Genomic DNA, 19,861 nt, shown 5'->3' with positions numbered 1-19,861 from the left:
ATGAGGGGAACCATCGAGAGGTGGTGCAGAGACTGTGGCCCGTGCAACCTAAGAAGGAAGGACCGTGCCAGCCAGAAGACTCCCCTGCAGTCCATCGTCACCCGGCAGCCGTTGGAACTGGTAGCCTTGGATCATGTAAAACTGACCCCAAGCAGAAGTGGCTACGTCTACACGTTAACCATTGTGGATCATTACTCCCGGTTCTTGGTTGTCATCCCCGTTAAGGACTTAACGGCTCAAACAGCAGCTAGAGCCTTCCAGCAGCACTTCTGCCGCCCACACGGGTACCCGGACCAAGTGCTGACGGACCAGGGACCTGCCTTTGAAGCGGAGGTCTTCCAGGAATTCTGCAATCTGTATGGCTGCCGGAAGATAAGGACGACACCCTATCATCCGCAAACTAATGGACTTTGTGAGAAAATGAACCAGGTGGTAATGGATCTCCTGAAAACGTTGCCCCTGGAAGAACGCAGTCTGTGGCCTGAGAAGCTGCCCGATCTGGTGGACCTATACAACCACATCCCGGTAGGTTCCACCAACTGTACCCCGGCTTACCTAATGAGGGCGAGACCTGGTAAGTTACCTGTTGACCTGGAAATGGGAGTCCTGACACCCGAGGACACTTCACCAGAGGCAGACTGGGACACAGAGAGGCAGCAGCAGTACCGGAAAGTACAGGAGAGCGTGGAGCGAAGTCTCTGTCAGGCTAGGGAAAGACAAGAGAAAACTTACAACCAGTTTGCTCCCGCTGATCCCCTGGTACCCGGAGAGCAGGTCTTGAAGAGGAAAAGACGGCTCCACAAGTTGGACGACCAGTGGGAGAAGGACCCGTACACCGTACTGCCCGCAAGCCACGAGAACCCGAAAGTCTGTACCATCAGTAAAGACGGAGGGGAGACCATAGTCATTGTATCCCGGGATCACCTGAAGAAGTGTCCTGAACAGCTACGGAACCCTGAAGAGGAACAAGAAGACCATCGACCCGTAGAGGAAAGGGAAGATATGGTTAGTACTGTGCTCGGAGACTTCCCTCGGTCCTGGACTCAAGTCAATGGTGCAGTTGTGGTACCCGTCCTCACGTTCCTCCAACCAGCATCCCAAGTGCCTACGGAGCAACAGGTAGAGCTGGAAGAGCAGCCGGTCCAGGAGGCAGAAGACTCCACACAAGCAGAACAGGAGGATCAACCCTCTGCTTGTAGTGAGCCTTCCGTACCCCTAGTGAGCCAAAGAGCCGGTAGACAGCTGCCCAGTTTACCCTTGACAGCTCCTACACCCTGTAGTTCAGGGCTAGACAGTCAGCTCCGTAGGTCCACTAGGGCCACTAGAGGCCAGTTACCCGCACGTTGGAGGATTTGAAGTGTATAAACTGTTTTATTTGTGGTTACCTGTTTTTCTTGTTGCTTGTGTATAATTATGTGTTTCTAGTTATTTATAGGAGTCCTTGGTGGATTTACCGGGAATCCTTGTACATGGTTGGAGCGTAACCTAGGAATGGACTAAGACTGTTAAGGACTCGGGGCAGGACAGACCCCTACCTGGTTACGTCTCCCTGTTTTGGTGAAATGGACACCTTGCTTTTCTTCAAAAACTGCACCCGGTTGCGGACACGCCGTGACCATCTTTATATGTTTTTCTTATTGTACTATTATTGTTTATACCTTGTTATGTTTAAAAATATGTTTAGTCCCGGAGTACTAAATTTCACTAGGGGGGAATGTGGCACCCCAGGGGTCTGGTTTCCACAGTAACAGCAATGTTATGTCTGAGAGCAGGTGGGAGGTCTCTTGGTCAGGAATCCTATGCATGCCACACCTCCTGCCCAGTCCTGGGAGGGGAAGGACTTCCCCTATATAAACCTAGGGCTGAGGCAGGGTGAGTGAGTAGAGAGGAAGTAGAGACAGAGAAGAGAAGCAGGTATAGGAAAAGAACATCAGGAGCTCTGTGGGAGCAGTGCTATAAGGAGTCAGGGGCTGGCAGCTGCAGAGCTCGCCCTGACTGAGAAGCTATCACCGGACCCGGAGTCCGAGGCTGTGGGGACTAATCTTTACCCAGCAGCAGAAACCGCCCGGCAGGGGATTTCAGGTCCTCTGGCCAAGAAACCCGAAGGCACGGTCACACGCGTGGGACCAGCACCGCCGTCGTGGAGCGGACGCCACTAGAAGGCCCCGAGTCACCGGCCATACGGGTGAGCACCACACGGTACACTCAGGGACGTGGGCTACTTATACCCGCCTCTAGCAAGGTAGCCAGAAGAGTACAGTCAGTTTGGGAGGCCTACAACTCCGCCTGGCCAGGGGAGATCCCATCTGCTCAAGGACTGACCAGGCCCCGATCGCTAGCCAGTACTCCGGGAGGGTCTATCTTTATCACCAGTAAAGACCCTGAATTACACCGCATCGTCTCTGAGTGATTCCTGCTACCCCATCATCCACGTCGGCTGCTCTGAGGCCATACCCCTCCCGTTGGGGGTGATACTACCACGCTGCACAATCCTACCACCGGCCTCAGCGGTCTGCCCTGCAGCGGCAGCTCCTTCGCTGCATTCAACGGGTGGCGTAGTCGTCCAACATCTACCGCTAATACAGCGCCACTTAGTCTGACTCCCTGGGCACGGACCGGTTCACCGCCACGAGACTACAACCCTCAACAGATCCGGCTCCGGGTAAGCTCCCGCGTGCACAACGCTGCGCGACACAGGCCCAGGGGTGCGTCATTTACACTGTACTGCAATCATTTCTTGCCATCTCATTGCCTTTGTATATGGAGAATTCATGTGAGATTGTTTTGTAACTTGTTGTGAGCCAACAGGAGAATGCCCAAGATTTGTAAGACCTCAGTTTGTATGGAGCACTGCCGCAAACTCCTATGGTTACACCCAGGGCTGCCATCAAGACATTACTGCCCTTACTGGCATATAGGGCCCAAAGGAGGAGGGATTGCCTTGGAGTTTAACTTTTCCACCACTAAAAACAATTTGACCATGTCTATGTGTATTTCCATAACTTTTTCTGTGTGCTTTCCTGACAAACCTTCATTGATTCTGGAGCTGCAGAGAATCTTTTTGATCTTTCTTTATTCAAAAGGCTAGCTATTTCTTTGGTTTCTTTGTGGTTGCCCCTGAAGTTCATCTCTGCTAGTGGCTCTGCAATTCATGGTGGTTGTATCCAATTCGAGATCGAGAAGGTTCAGGTTGGAGCACTATATGCAGAAGATACTTTTTCAAATTTCAATTTTCAAATTCACTTTCTGATATACTGCTACATGTTCTGGTCATTGATTGGTCATAAAGCAAGATTGTCAGTGGGGATCATTTTGCTGTTGTAATTGTCTCAAAGCTGTGCCTCAACCACCTTTTCTGAAACTGTGTTTGACTACTACATGCATGAACCTTCACATGCGCAATCAACTTGCATTACTCTGGCAATCTCACTGCGATAAAATGCGGACAAGCGGACCTCACGAACCATCTGCCGCCCCATCAACCACATCTGTTGATTCTTCCTTTCCCTCTGTTACCATGCCAAGTGTTGTCACACAGGTCTCCGACTATTGAACCTCCTCTTGTTTACCCACTCCAGTCAGGCTGAGGGAGAGCTCGTCAGCTGTAATGGAAGCTGACATGCCTGCTGTTTTTGACCGATCTCAGATACTAAGCACACCACATCTTTCTCAATCCACCGTAACATCTCTGCCTGCACCTCACTCATGGTCCAGCAGTTTGTCCAGTTCACCCTACTCCACCCTCTCTCAGCACTGCAGCCAGCCCTTGGTCTCGCAGTTGTGGTCACGTAAAAGATTGTTTCCTCCTACACATGACAAAGCTAAGAGGTTGAACTCCACCATCTCCAATCTGTTGACCACCGAAATGCTGCCTTTCTGCCTGGTAGATACACACAGTTTCTGAAAGCTGATGGCCATCGCAGTCCCCCAGTATCAGTTGCCCAGTCGCTATTACTTCCCTAAGAAAGTTGTGCCTGAGCTACACCAGTATGTTGCAGACAACATCACCCGTTTCTTGACCAAATCTATGTCTGCCAGGGTGCATTTCGCCACATACATCTGGAAGTGTGGCATATCACGTTTGCGGAGTGGGCACAGACTAAGGACCTTTTCACCTTTCTGCACAGTTTCAAAATGGTTACTAAGATGGTTATCGCTGATGATGCTGTCATCAGCATCACTATTCCAGTCATCTACATGCTGGAGAAGACTTTCAATAGCCTGTGGGAGGAGGTGGTGGTCCAAGAGGAAGAGGAGGAAGCAGAGGAAGATGCAGTAGGGATAACAATGTCTCCAAGTTCCAGACTGTAATCACACAGGAGGGTGCCAAGGGAGGGTGGATTACAGAGATCGAAGGGGGCTGGTGATACCAGACATACTGTTAGTGAAGGTGCAGGAGCCGAGGAACAAATGGAGGAGGAAGAGGTGATGGGCGAGCAACAGTCAGGAGATGAAGTGGATAATCATCCCTTCTCTGTTGTTCATGGCTGGCGAGAGGGGATGGAGGAATCAAGCATCAGTGTTACCCAGCCACCAAAACAGCATGGGATTGGACCTCATTAAAGAGCCCGATATATGAGTGCCTTCTTTCTGCACAATCTGCAAAAAGATCCCCGAATAGTTAGGATTCGAAATAGTGCTGACTACTGGGTTGCCACTCTGATAGATCCACTTTATAAGGCTAAATTTGGCAGATGCTTCCCGCCCTGGAAAGGGACCCGCAAATGCTGGAGTATCGAAACACGCATTTACACACTTAAGAGAGGTTTTCCCCAAGACAGCAGTGAGGCACACAGTGTGCATCACAGCTCTAGACTTCCAACCTCCAAAATGTCAATTCGTCAATGCCAAAACATTAGCAGCAGCAGCAGTATAAGTGGCAGAAGCAATTTCTGTGAGTCCTTTCACACATTTTTTAGACCAGCTCGTGCACCAGCACAACAGAGAACAAGTCTGACATGTGGTGAACGACTGGAGAGGATGGTGCAGGAGTATCTAGAGCTCAATATCAATACCATCATGGAGGGTTTGGACCCTTTTACATTTTGGTCTTCAAAAATGAAAGAGCGGCCTGAGCTCGCCTGTCACGTCTTGGAGGTTTTATCATGACCGGCAGCCAGTATTTTCTCAGAACGTGTCTTCAGCGATGCTGGTGGTGTCCTGACTAGAGATGAGCAAATATGTTTGTAAAACGATCGCCAATTTCAAATTCGGCACGAATATGGCACATTCGGTGTTCGAGTTACTGAGATTTTTGCACAAAAATCGACAAAAGTCGGCCCCGAACATGAACATATATGGTTTCCCTATGCAGATGACAGAGCGGGAATCAGGGCCTGTGACTGGTGATAAGATCGCTACCGCTGGTCACAGCGCTGCGGGATCATAAAAAGGTTATAGGCGCTGGCTGATGGGACTACTACCCCCATCATCCGGCGCCTGCTGTCACTGTACACAAGCTGCGCAAGTGCCACTGATGGGAAAAGTAATCTCTCATCAGCTGCACTTGCGCAGTGAAAGTGAAAGTAAAAAAAAAAGTTCAAATAAATAAATTATTATTTAAATAAAAATAATAAACACATTATACTCATCTACCACTTACCTACACCTTGCCCCCTATGTTCTCAATGTTCTCGCCCCCTGTAAAAAATAAAAAACACCGTAATTTCGCCTTACAACTAATCCATCCTATCAGGCACCCGGTGGTACACTGACAGGAGTGCGCGCGCTCCCGCAGTGTATCGCATGAAGCTGGCGACACTGAGGTCAACGGAGTTCAAACATCTGAAGATCAGCTGAGCGATATGGGACCTCACTTACGGCACTGGTGCTGTGTGAGAATTTTCCCACCCAACACTGATGCTGTAAGTGAGGTCCAGGAGCTCTTAGCTGATCATCAGCTGTTTGAACTCCAATGACCTCACTCCTGCAATGCAGGATTACACTATCGCCATGGGACACTGGGATTACATCATGACGGGTGAGTATACAGAGTTTTTTTATTTTTAAATAAATTATTAAAACCATGCGAAATTTTATTTAAATAAAAGACTTTATTCTGGCCGTGTCTTAAAAACCTCCTAAACCTTACTACAGGTTTAGTAATGGGGACGTCTTATAGACGCCGCTCCATTACTAACCTGGGCTTCATGTCAGCCGCCAATACAAGGCTGACATGAACCCAACCCTAATACCCCACTCGCCACAACTACACGGCAGTGGGAAGAACCGAGGCTAAGCGCCAGATTTGGTGCATCTTATGGATGCGCCATTTCTGGGGCCGCTGAGGTCTGATATTATTAGCCTCGGAGGGGGATCAGGATCCATGGCCCCTTCCCTGGTTATTAATATCACCTGTCTGTTTAGCCTTTGCTGGTTAGATTTTATAGGGGGACCCTACGTCATTTTTTTTCTGGGGTCCACCTGTAATTTAGTCAGTAAAGGCTAAGCAAACAGCTGTGAGCTGTTATTAATAGCCAGGGAAAATCTTTGGCTAATGGCCCCTTCCCTGGCTAGTAATATCAGCCCCCAAAAATCACAGTTTTTGCTGTACTTTTACCAAGATATAATAAAATATAACTTTTATTAAATAGTTATTAAAATATACTAAATAAAAAACTAAACACCCAAGTGATAACAAAAATGTGAAGGACTTAATACTGTCCCTAGGCGAATCCACCACTCACACCTGCCTGACTGTGGAGGTTGGCACCCTAGAAACCTGCGCCAAAGGCACCCCCACTCCTCGGTGGCTGTCCCTTCTTGCCCTATTAGGCCCTGCTGATAAATACAGACATAGAGTTTACAGCACTAAGCACTTTAAGTGCAACAATTGTGGGTGAACCCCCGCTATCTTGATGATAAGGCGAGATGGTAGACAATATGCAGCAGACCATAATAGTCAAGCACAGATAAATATGTGGAGAGATAATGCTGATTTAAAAGTGAGCTAAATAGCCACAAAGGCTGTCAGTGTAAGGTGCGTTCTTGCTAGGGGGGTATATCCCTGTTATTGCACCTCATATGGCCCTACCTGACAGTGGAGATTGCTGGGAGCTTGAGGTCAGCGGCTGCGCAGCGTGGGAAAATACTCACTGCGCAGCTGCTTACCTCAAGCACCTGGCAATACACTGACTCAGTGTATTGCCAGCAAATGAACAGAGCAGTCACAAACTATGTGGCTGCTCTCTTCATGGAATCTTCGTGGGACACTCGTTATTTGGACGTCGGAAAGGTAAGGATGAGGTTGGTTTATTATTTTTTTTATTACAGGAAATGGTTGGCTTGAGCTGGAATGGGTGAAACGGTAATCTTTAATTTGGAGTATTAAAGGAATCCTGTCTTTATTTCAAATAAAATATTTTATTCTGGGTGTGGGTGTTTTATTTCACATTTTACTTACACTATGGGGTTAGAAATGGAGGCGTCTTATAGACACCTCTCCATTACTAACCTGGGCTTGATGTCATCTGGCATTATAAGCTGACATCAACCTCAACCCTATAAACCCACTGCCATCACTACAGGGCAGTGGGTAGAGTGAGGCTAAGTGCCAGAATTGGCGCATCCTATGGATGCGCCATTTCTGGGGCGGCTGAGGGCTCCTGTTTCTCGCCTCAGAGGGGTCCAATATTCATGGCCCCTTCCTAGGCTATTATTATCAGCTCCCAGCTGTCTGCATAGCCTTTGCTAGCTGTTAAAATATGGGGACCCCACGTCATTTTTTGGGGGGGTACCCCATTTTAGTAGCCAGTAAAAGCTATGTATACAGCTTGGGGTTGATATTAGTAGCCTGGGAAGCTCCATGGCTAAAAACATCTGCCCCAGCTGTCTGCTTTCCCTCTACTGGTTAATAAAATTACGGGAGACCCCATGCCATTTTTTTAAAATAAATTTGCTCATTTATTAATAAATTACATGAACAGTAAGGTACACATGCTAAATAAGGATTATGGGCGGCACGGTGGCTCAGTGGTTAGCACTGCAGCCTTGCAGCGCTGTGGTCCTGGGTTCAAATCCCACCAAGGACAACATCTGCAAGGAGTTTGTATGTTCTCCCTGTGTTTGCGTGGGTTTCCTCCGGGTTCTCCGGTTTCCTCCCACACTCCAAAGACATACTGATAGGGAATTTAGATTGTGAGCCCCGATGGGGACAGCGACGATAATGTATGTAAAGCGCTGCGGAATATGTTAGCGCTATATAAAAAATAAAGATTATATATATTACATATTTACATCAATCTGTATATCTATCTATTAGCTATATATCTAACTATCCATATATCTATCTAACTATCTATCTACCTATCTATCAATCCATCAATCTATCTATCCATATATCTATTTATTATCTGTTGACCTATCTAATTATTTATCTAAGATAGATAATAGATAGATATATGGATATATAGATATATTGATATATAGATAGTTAGATAATAGATCGATAGATAGATACAGTATATGGATAAATAGATTTCTAGATAGATAATAGTTAGATATATGTATATCTATAATTTAACTGGAGATGCGTGTTTCTGTGGGGAGCCTTTATAGACTGCGCAAGCGCGACACACCTGCGCAGTCTGGCTCCAGACAGAAGTACGCATGGAGCCGTTACAGGTAAGAGGAGTGTGTATGGCGCCGGAGATCACGGTATGCGTAGACACTGAACGTATACCACGATCTCCAGCGACATACTTACTCACTTACCTAACCGGGAGGAGCGTTGCTGTGGCGCCTCTCTTCGCCGGAGACCGAGGCAGGAGTGAAGCATCGGAATCGCATAGCGCTATCCGGCGCCATTTTACTGAAGACACCTTTGCAGTGTGTCTTCAGCAAAATGGCGCCGAACAGCGCGGTATGGGCACAAAGCTTACTCTGGCGCCGCACTCCTCCCCCGGTCTCCAGAAGAACAGGACACAGCAGCGCTGGAGTAATACAGGGAAGAAAGGTGAGTATAAGTGTTCCTTTTTTGTATGTGTGCAGCGTGAAAGGGATGAGGGGTGCCATACATACCAGGATTGGGGGATGAGGGGTACCACACATACCAGCATTGGGGGATGAGAGGTACAATACATACCAGGATTGGGGGATGAGGGGTACGAAGCATATCAGGATTGTGGGGTGAGGGGACCATGCATATCAAGACCAGGAATGGGGTTCCATGCATACCAGAATGAGGAATGGGGTTCCATGCATACCAGGATGAGGGGTACCACACATACCAGGATTGGGGGGCTTAGGGGACCACACATACCAGGATTGGGGGATGAGGGGACCATGCATACCAGGATTGGGGGGAGAGGGAACCATGCATACCAGGATTGGGGGCTGAGGGGACCATGCATACCAGGATTGGGGGATGAGGGGTGCCATGCATACCAGAATTGGTGGTGAGGGGACCATGCATACCAGGATTGGGGGGTCAGGGTACCATGCATACCAGGATTGTGGGGTGAGGGGACCATGCATACCAGGATTGTGGGGTGAGGGGACCATGCATACCAGGATGAAGAATGGGGTTCCATGCATACCAGGATTAGGGGTACCACACATACCATGATTGGGAGTGAGGGGACCATGCATACCAGGATTGGGGGGTGAGGGGACCATGCATATCAGGATGAGGGATTGGGTGCCATGCATACCAGAATTGGGAAGAGGGGTACCATGTATACCAGGATGAGGGGTACCATACATACCAGAATATGGATGTGGGGTACCATGCATACCAGGATGAGGGATGGGGTGCCATGCATACCAGGATGAGGGGTACCATACATACCAGAATAGGGATGAGGGGTACCATGCATACCAGGATGAGGGATGGGATGCTATGCATACCAGGATTGGGGGATGAGGACGCTATACATACCAGGATTGGAGGATGAGGGGTGTCATACATACCAGAATAGGGACGAGGGGTACCATGCATACCAGGATGAGGGATGGGGTGCCATGCATACCAGACCAGGATGAGGGGTACCATACATACCAGGATGAGGTATGAGGTGCCTTGCATACCAGGATTGGGGAATGAGTGGTGAAATGCATACCAGGATTGGGGATGAGGGGGCCATGCATATCAGGATAGAGATGAGGTTCGCCATGTATACCAGGATAGGGATGAGGGGGGGGCATGCTTACCAGGATTCTGGTGATGGGCCATGCATACCAGGATAGGGATGAGGGGTACCATGTCTACCAGGATAGGGATGACGGGTACCATGCATACCAGGATGAGGGATGGGGCGCCATGCATACCAGGATAGGGATGAGGAGAGCCATGTATACCAGGAGGGGGATGAGGAGGCAATACATACCAGGATTGGGGAAGAGGGGGCCATGCATACCTGGATAGGGATGAGGGGTGCCATGCATTTCAAGATAGGGATGTGGGGGGGCATGCATACCAGGATTCGGATGAGGGGCCATGCATAGCAGGATAGGGATGAGGGGTACCATGTATACCAGGATAGGGATGAGGGGTACCATGCATACCAGGATGAGGGATGGGGTGCCATGCATACCAGGATAGGGATAAGTGGTACCATCCATACCAGGATGAGGGGTACCATACATACTAGGATAGGGATGAGGGATGGGCTGCCATGCATACCAGGATAGGGATGAGGAGTGCCATGCATACCAGGAGGGAGATGAGGAGCCAATACATACCAGGATTGGGGATGAGGGGGCCATGCATACCAGGATAGGGATGAGGGGTGTCATGCATACCAGGATAGGGATGTGGCGGGGCATGCATACCAGGATTCAGCTGAGGGGTCATGCATGGAAGGATAGGGATGAAGGGTACCATGTATACCAGGATAGGGATGAGGGGTACCATGCATACCAGGATGAGGGGTGCCATGCACACCAGGATAGAAATGAGGAGTGCCATGCATACCAGGATCAGGGGTACCATACACACCAGGATGAGTGATGGGGTGCCATGCATACCAGGATTGGTGGATGAGTGGTACCAAGCATACCAGGATGAGGGATTGGGTAGCATACATACTAGAATTCAGGATGAGGGGTGCCATACATACCAGGATTGGGATGAGGGGTGCCATGTATACCAGATTTGGAATGAGGGGTGCCATGCATAGCAAGATGAGAGATGGGGTGCCATGCATACCAGGATTGGGATGAGGGGAGCCATGCATACCAGGATTGGGAATGAGGGGTGCCATGCATACCAGGATTGGGGATGAGGGGTGCCATGCATACAAGGATTGGGGATGAGGGGTGCCATGCAAACAAGGATTGGGGATGAGGGGTGCCATGCATACAAGGATTGGGGATGAGGGGTGCCATGCATACCAGGATTGGGGATTAGGGGTGCAATGCATACCAGGATTGAGGATGAGGTGTGCCATGCATTTTTTTGTATGTGTGCAGCGTGAAAGGGATGAGGGGTGCCATGCATACCAGGATTGGGAATGAGGGGTGCCATGCATACCAGGATTGGGGATGAGGGGTGCCATGCATACAAGGATTGGGGGATGAGAGGTACAATACATACCAGGATTGGGGGATGAGGGGTACGAAGCATACCAGGAATGTGGGGTGAGGGGACCATGCATACCAAGATCAGGAATGGAGTTCCATGAATACCAGGATGAGGAATGGGGTTCCATGCATACCAGGATGAGGGGTACCACACATACCAGGATTGGGCGGTGAGGGGACCATGCATACCAGGATTGGGGGGTGAGGGGACCATGCATACCAGGATTGGGGAGCGAGGGAACCATGCATACCAGGATTGGGGGGTGAGGGGACCATGCATACCAGGATTGGGGGATGAGGGGTGCCATGCATACCAGGATTGGGGGCTAAGGGGACCATGCATACCAGGATTGGTGGTGAGGGGACCATGCATACCAGGATTGGGGGGTGAGGGGACCATGCATACCAGGATTGGGGGGTGAGGGGACAATGCATAACAGGATTGGGGGACGAATGAGCCATGCATACCAGGATTGGGGGGTGAGGGGACCATGCATACCAGGATTGGGGGATGAGGGGTGCCATGCAAACCAGGATTGGGGGGTGAGGGGACCATGCATACCAGGATGAGGGGTACAACACATACCAGGATTGGGGGTTGAGGGGACCATGTATCCCAGGATTGGTGGTGAGGGGACCATGTATACCAGGATTGGGGGGTGAGGGGACCATGCATACCAGGATTGTGGGGTGAGGGGACCATGCATACCAGGATGAGGAATGGGGTTCCATGCATACCAGGATGAGGGTTACCACACATACCAGGATTGGGGGTGAGGGGACCATTCATACCAGGATTGGGGGGTGAGGGGACCATGCATACCAGGATTGGGGGGTGAGGGGACCATGCATACCAGGCTTGGGGGGTGAGGGGACCATGCATGCCAGGAGTGGGAGGTGAGGGGTGCCATGAATACCAGTTTTGGAATGAGGGGTGCCATGCATAGCAAGATGAGAGATGGGGTGCCATGCATACCAGGATTGGGGATGAGGGGAGCCATGCATACCAGGATTGGGAATGAGGGGAGCCATGCATACTAGGATTGGGGATGAGGTGTGCCATGTATACCAGGATTGGTGATGAGGGGTTCCATGCATACAAGGATTGGGGAAGAGGGGTGCCATGCATACCAGGATTGGGGATTAGGGGTGCAATGCATACCAGGATTGAGGATGAGGTGTGCCATGCATTTTTTTTGTGTGCAGCATGAAAGGGATGAAGGGTGCCATGCATACCAGGATTGGGAATGAGGGGTGCCATGCATACCAGGATTGGGGATGAGGGGTGCCATGCATACAAGGATTGGGGGATGAGAGGAACAATACATACCAGGATTGGGGGATGAGGGGTACGAAGCATACCAGGATTGGTGGGATAAGGGGTACCATGCATACCAGGAATGTGGGGTGAGGGGACCATGCATACCAAGAACAGGAATGGGGTTCCATGAATACAAGGATGAGGAATGGGGTTCCATGCATACCAGGATGAGGGGTACCACACATACCAGGATTGGGGGGTGAGGGGACCATGCATACCAGGATTGGGGGGTGAGGGGACCATGCATACCAGGATTGGGGGGCGAGGGAACCATGCATACCAGGATTGGGGGTGAGGGGACCATGCATACCAGGATTGGGGGATGAGGGGTGCCATGCATACCAGAATTGGGGGCTGAGGGGACCATGCATACCAGGATTGGTGGTGAGTTGACCATGCATACCAGGATTGGGGGGCGAGGGGACCATGCATACCAGGATTGGGTGGTGAGGGGACAATGTATACCAGGATTGGGGGACAAGGGAGCCATGCATACCAGGATTGGGGGGTGAGGGGACCATGCAAGCCAGCATTGGGGGATGAGGGATGCCATGCATACCAGGATTGGGGGGTGAGGGGACCATGCATACCAGGATGAGGGGTACAACACATACCAGGATTGGGGGTTGAGGGGACCATGTATACCAGGAATGGTGGTGAGGGGACCATGCATACCAGGATTGTGGGGTGAGGGGACCATGCATACCAGGATGAGGAATGGGGTTCCATGCATACCAGGATGAGGGGTACCACACATACGAGGATTGGGGGTGAGGGTACCATTCATACCAGGATTGGGGGGTGAGGGGACCATGCTTACCAGGATTGGGGGGTGAGGGGACCATGCGTACCAGGCTTGGGGGGTGAGGGGACCATGCATACCAGGATTGGGAGGTGAGGGGTGCCATGCATACCAGGATTGGGGGATGAGGGGTGCCATGCATACCAGGATTTGGGGGTGAGGGGACCATGTAAACCAGCATGAGGGGTACCACACATACCAGGATTGGGGGTTGAGGGGACCATGTATACCAGGATTGGGGGTGAGGGGACCATGCATACCAGGATTGGGGATGAGGGGGCCATGCATACCAGGATTCGGATGAAGGGCCATGCATCGCAGGATAGGGATGAGGGGTACCATGTATACCAGGATAGGGATGAGGGGTACCATGGATACCAGGATGAGGAATGGGGTGCCATGCATACCAGGATTGGGATAAGTGGTACCATCCATACCAGGATAAAGGGTACCATGCATGCTAGGATAGGGATGAGGGATGGGGTGCCATGCATACCAGGAGGGGTATGAGGAGCCAATACATACCAGGATTGGGGATGAGGGGGCCATGCATACCAGGATAGGGATGAGGGGTGCCATGTATACAAGGATAGGGATGTGGGGGGGGCATGCATACCAGGATTCTGATGAGGGGTCATGCATAGCAAGATAGGAATGAGGGGTACCATGTATACCAGGATAGCAATGAGGGGTACCATGCATACCAGTATGAGGGATGAGGTGCAGTGCATACCAGGATAGGGATAAGTGGTACTATCCATACCAGGATGAGGGGTACCATACATGCTAGGTTAGGGATGAGGGATTGGGTGCCATGCATACCAGGATAGGGATGAGGAATGCCATGCATACCAGGATCGGGGGTACCATACACACCAGGATGAGGGATAGTGTGCCATGCATACCAGGATTGGCGGATGAGTGGTTCCATGCATACCAGGATGAGGGATTGGGTAGCATACATACTAGAATTCGGGATGAGGGGTGCCATACATACAAAGATTGGGATGAGGGGTGCAATGTATACCAGATTTGGAATAAGGGGTGCCATGCATAATAGGATTGGGGATGAGGGGAGCCATGCATGCTAGGATTGGGAATGAGGGGTGCCATGCATACCAGGATTGGGGATGAGGGGTGTCATGCATACCAGGATTGGGAATGAAGGGTGCCATGCATACCAGGATTGTGGATGAGGGGTGCCTGTGCAAACAAGGATTGGAGATGAGGGGTGCCATGCATACCAGGATTGGGGATCAGGGGTGCCATGCATACCAAGATTGAGGATGAGGGGTGCCATGCATTTTTTTGTATGTGTGCAGCGTGAAAGGGATGAGGGGTGCCATACATACCAGGATTGGGGGGTGAGGAGACCATGCATACCAGGATCGGGGGATGAGGGGTACCATACATACCAGGATTGGGGATGAGGGGGCAACACATGCCAGCATTGGGGGAAGGGAGGTACAATACATACCAGGATTGGGGGATGAGGGGTACGAAGCATACCAGGATTGGGGGGATAAGGGGTACCATGCATACCAGGATTGTGGGGTGAGGGGACCATGCATGCCAAGATCAGTAATGGGGTTCCATGCATGCCAGGATGAGGAATGGGGTTCCATGCATACAAGGATGAGGGTACCACACATACCAGGATTGGGGGGTGAGGGGACTATGCATACCAGGATTAGGGGGTGAGGGGACCATGCATACCAGGATTGGGGGGCGAGGGAACCATGCATACCAGGATTGGGGGTTAGGGGACCATGCATACCAGGATTGGGGGATGAGGGGACCCATGTATACCAGGATTGGGGGTGAGGGGACCATGCATACCAGGATGAGGGGTACAACACATACCAGGATTGGGGGTTGAGGGGACAATGTATACCAGGATTCGTGGTGAGGGGACCATACATACCAGGATTGGGGGGTGAGGGTACCATGCATACCAGGCTTGGGGGGTGAGGGGACCATGCATACCAGGATTGGGAGGTGAGGGGTGCCATGCATACCGGGATTGGGGAACGAGGGGTGCCATGCATACTAGGATTGGGGGGTGAGGGGACCATGCATACCAGGATTGGGGGGTGAGGGTACCATGCATACCAGGATTGTGGGGTGAGGGGACCATGCATACCAGGATTGGGGGGTGAGGGGACCACACATACCAGGATTGGGGGTCGAGGGATCCATGTATACCAGGATTGGGGGTGAGGGCACCATGCATGCCAGAATTGGGGGATGAGAGGGCCATGCATACCAGGATTGGGGGGTGAGGGGTGCCATGCATACCAGAATAGGGATGAGGGGTACCATACATTCCAGGATAGGAATGCGGGGTACCATGAATACCACGACGAGGGATGGGGTGCCATGCATGCCAGGATGAGGGAAACCATGCATACCAGGATAGGGATGAGGGGTACCATACATACCAGGATAAGGGATGGGGTGGCATGCATACCAGGATAGGGATGAGGAAGCCATACATACCAGCATTGGGGATGAGGGGTGCCATGCATACCAGGATGAGGGATTGGGTGCCATACATACGAGGTTTCTGGGATGAGGAGGCCACACATACCAGAATTGGGATGAGGGGTACCATGTATACCAGGATGAGGGGTACCATACATACCAGAATAGGGATGCGGGGTACCATGCATACCAGGATGAGGGATAGGGTGCCATGCATACTAGGATGAGGGGTAACAAACATACCAGAATAGGGATGAGGGGTACCATGCATACCAGGATTGGAATGCGGGGTACCATGCATATCAGGATGAGGGATGGGATGCTTGGCATTCCAGGATTGGAGGATGAGTAGGCCATACATACCAAGATTGGAGGATGAGGGGTGCCATACATACCAGAATAGGGATGAGGGGTACCATGCATACCAGGATGACGGAAACGGTGTCATGCATACCAGGATTGGGGGATGAGTGGTGCCATGCATACCAGGATTGGGGATGAGGGTCCATGCATACCAGGATAGGGATGAGGGGCGCCATGTATACCAGGTTAGGGATGTGGGGGGGGCATGCATACCAGGATTCGGGTGAGGGGCCATGCATACCAAGATAGGGATGAGGGGTACCATGTATACCAGGATGTGGATGACGGGTGCCATGCATACCAGGATAGGAATGCGGGGTACCATGAATACCATGATGAGGTATGGGGTGCCATGCATACCAGGATGAGGGATACCATGCATACCAGTATAGGGATGAGGGGTATCATGCATACCAGGATAAGGGATGGGGTGGCATGTATACCAGGATAGGGATGAGGAAGCCATACATACCAGGATTGGGGATGAGGGGAACCATGCATACCAGGATGAGGGATTGCGTGCCATGCATACCAGGTTTCTGGGATGAGGAGGCCACACATACCAGAATTGGGATGAGGGGTACCATGTATACCAGGATGAGGGGTACCATAAATACCAGAATAGGGATGCGAGGTGCCATGCATACCAGGATGAGGGATGGGGTGCCATGCATACCAGGATGAGGGGTACCAAACATACCAGAATAAGGATGAGGGGTACCATGCATACCAGGTTAGGAATGCGGGGTACCATGCATACCAGGATGAGGTATAGGATGCCATGCATACCAGGATTGGGGGATGAGGAGGCCATACATACAAAGATTGGAGGATGAGGGGTGCCATTCATACCAGAATAGGGATGAGGGGTACCATGCATACCAGGATGAGGGAAGGGGTGCCATGCATACCAGGATGAGGGGTACCATACATACCAGGATGAGGTATGGGGTGCCATGCATACCAGGATTGGGGGATGAGTGGTGCCATGCATACCAGGATTGGGGATGAGGGGGCCATGCATACCAGGATAGGGATGAGGGGCGCCATGTATACCTGCATATTGATGTGGGGGGTCATGCATACCAGGATTCGGGTGAGGGGCCATGCATACCAGGATAAGGATGAGGGGTACCGTGTATACCAGGAAAGGGATGACGGGTACCATGCATACCAGGATGAGGGATGGGGTGCCATGCATACCAGTATAGGGATGAGGGGCACCATCCATACCAGGATGAGGGGTAACATACACGCTAGGATAGAAATGAGGGATGGGGTTCCATACATAACAGGATGGGGATGAGGAGTGCCATGCATACCAGGAGGGGGATGAGGAGCCAATACATACTAGGATTGGGGGTGAGGGGGCCATGCATACCAGGATAGGGATGAGGGGTGCCATGCATACCAGGATAAGGATGTGGGGGGGGCATGCATACCAGGATTCGGATGAGGGGCCATGCATAGCAGAATAGGGATGAGGGGTACCATGTATACCAGGATAGGGATGAGGGGTACCATGCATACCAGGATGAGGAATGGGGTGCCATGCATATCAGGATAGGGATAAGTGGTAACATCCATACCAGGATGAGGTGTACCATACATGCTAGGATAGGGATGAGGGATGGGGTGCCATGCATACCAGGATAGGGATGAGGAGTGCCATGCATACCAGGAGGGGGATGAGGAGCCAATACATACCAGGATTGGGGATGAGGGGGCCATGCATACCAGGATAGGGATGAGGGGTGCCATGCATACCAGGATAGGGATGTGGGGGGGCATGCATACCAGGATTCGGATGAGGGGTCATGCATAGCAGGATAGGGATGAGGGGTACCATGTATACCAGGATAGGTATGAGGGGTACCATGCATACCAGGATGAGGGATGGGGTGTCATGCATACCAGGACAATGATAAGTGGTACCATCCATACCAGGATGAGGGGTACCATACATGGTAGGATAGGGATGAGGGATGGGGTGCCATGCATACCAGGATAGGGATGAGGAGTGCCATGCATACCAGGATCGGGGGTACCATACACACCAGGATGAGTGATGTGGTGCCATGCATACTAGGATTGGCGGATGAGTGGTGCCATGCATACCAGGATGAGGGATTGGGTAGCATACATACTTGAATTCGGGATGAGGGGTGCCATACATACCAGGATTGGGATGAGGGGTGCCATACATATCAGGATTGGGATGAGGGGTGCCATGTATACCAGATTTGGAATGAGGGGTGCCATGCATAGCAGGATGAGAAATGGGGTGCCATGCATACCAGGATTGGGATGAGGGGTGCAATGTATGCCAGATTTGGAATGAGGGGTGCCATGCATAACAGGATTGGGGATGAGGGGAGCCATGCATACCAGGATTGGGAATGAGGGGTGCCATGCAAACCAGGATTGGGGATGAGTGGTGCCATGCATACCAGGATTGGGAATAAGGGGTGCCATGCATACCTGGATTGGGGATGAGGGGTGCCATGCATACCAGGATTGGGGATCAGAGGTGCCATGCATACCAAGATTGAGGAAGAGGAGTGCCAGGCATTTTCTTTGTATGTGTGCAGCGTGAAAGGGATGAGGGGTGCCATACATACCAGGATTGGGGGGTGAGGAGACCATGCATACCAGGATTGGGGGATGAGGGGTACCATACATACCAGGATTGTGGATGAGGGGGCCACACATACCAGCATTGGGGGATGAGAGGTACAATACATACCAGGATTGGGGGATGAGGGGTACGAAGCATACCAGGATTGGGGGGATAAGGGGTACCATGCATACCAGGATTGTGGGGTGAGGGGACCATGCATACCAAGATCAGGAATGAGGTTCCATGCATACCAGGATGAGGAATGGGGTTCCATGCATACCAGGATGAGGGGTACCACACATACCAGGATTGGGGGGTGAGGGGACTATGCATACCAGGATTGGGGGGTGAGGGGACCATGCATACCAGGATTGGGGGGCGAGGGAACCATGTATAAAAGGATTAGGGGGTGAGGGGACCATGCATACCAGGATTGGGGGTTGAGGGTTCCCATGTATACCAGGATTGGGGGGTGAGGGGACCATGCATACCAGGATGAGGGGTACAACACATACCAGGATTGGGGGTTGAGGGGACCATGTATACCAGGATTGGTGGTGAGGGGACCATGCATACCTTGATTGTGGGGTGAGGGTACCATGCATACCAGGATTGTGGGATGAGGGGACCATGCATACCAGGATTGAGGGGTGAGGGGTGCCATGCATACCAGAATAGGGATGAGGGGTACCATACATACCAGGATAGGAATGCGGGGTACCATGAATACCACGATGAGGGATGGGGTGCC

Source organism: Phyllobates terribilis, unplaced genomic scaffold, assembly GCF_046119375.1.
Source record: "Phyllobates terribilis strain yellow unplaced genomic scaffold, ASM4611937v1 Scaffold_1__5_contigs__length_1240528914, whole genome shotgun sequence".
NCBI classification, from domain to species: Eukaryota; Metazoa; Chordata; class Amphibia; order Anura; family Dendrobatidae; genus Phyllobates; species Phyllobates terribilis.
The sequence above is the reverse complement of the archived record's forward strand: the minus strand, read 5'-3'. Positions refer to the sequence as shown.